The sequence below is a fragment of the Mirounga leonina genome, unplaced genomic scaffold (genome assembly GCF_011800145.1).
Source record: "Mirounga leonina isolate KUSES-001 unplaced genomic scaffold, KU_Mleo_1.0 Mir_53, whole genome shotgun sequence".
Lineage (NCBI taxonomy): Eukaryota > Metazoa > Chordata > Mammalia > Carnivora > Phocidae > Mirounga > Mirounga leonina.
The window spans coordinates 69,048,586-69,049,755 of NW_023270807.1; positions in this window are offsets into that span (position 1 = coordinate 69,048,586).

The window sequence follows — 1,170 nt, forward strand, 5'->3', positions numbered from 1 at the left end:
TCTTCCCACTCTTAGCCTGTCCTTGAAGGAAGGATTGTAGCTACTATCTCTGCTGCTCACACACACCGTCCCCTCGGATTGATTGTCTGGGTCCTGGGATGGGTGGGAGGTCCCAGGATATCCACGCATCTCCTGTCGGAAAATAGAAACTCTTTCCCTCTGTGTGTGGACATACAGGGGTTTGTGCTTTCCTCCTGAATAGGGCTATAAAACATACCTGAAACTCCTCATTATTATTTTAATAAATATCAACATGTTAAAGTTTCTCTTCCCTCACTTCTTCAGCTCTTTTGCCTGAAAATAGGGTGCCCCGCTTCTTCCGTGTCTGTGGTTTCATCTCGCTATGGGTAAGGATTCAGGGTATCACTTTGATGTCTGCCCCTTTCAGGCAGGCCCTTTCTAGTTTTGCTGCCTGGGCATAATTGTAACCTTTTCGAAAGCAGCAGAGCTTGTTTCAGGGGAGAGGTGAAGTACTTTAAAGACAATAGCCTCTCTCCTAGTCTGAATTAAACTACAGTTTGGGTCAGACAGTTTTCTAATTGGTTTGGACTTTCAGTCTATTAAAGGAAAGCTCTGATTACATTTTACAGCCGGCCACGAGGCAAAAATCTGCTTTATCTGCACAATGACTGTGGTTCCATTTCATTTGACTGTGCCATTGAAAGACACTTACTGTGGCGCTAGGGAGCGGATGTGTCCTCTGGGTGTCCCATGCTGCCACCTGCATCAGAGCACTTGATACGACACAGAACCCTGAGGGAGGACACTCAGGTGCTCCGTCTGATGTTAGCCATTTCGATACCTTCAACATCAGCCTTGGATCTTGCAAACACCAGGGTGGTCTCTGCATTAAGAAAGAAGAACTTATAGACCCCAGATCCCAAAGTGAGGTGACCCCCCCCAAAATCCCTGGCTTATGCAGGGGAAGCCAGGTATTTCAGCATTAATAGCTAATTGAGGAATAAGAAGGGAAACCATAGTCCAGGAACATTGCAGTGCCCATTGGAAGGAAAGCATGCAGGACACCTGGGTGGCTCAGTTGGTTAAGCGTCTGCTTTTGGCTCAGGTCATGATCCCGGAGTCCTGGGATCAAGCCCCAGGTTGAGCTGCCTGCTCAGCAGGGAGTCTGCTTCTCCCTCTCCCTTCACCCCTCTCCCTGCTCCTTCTCTC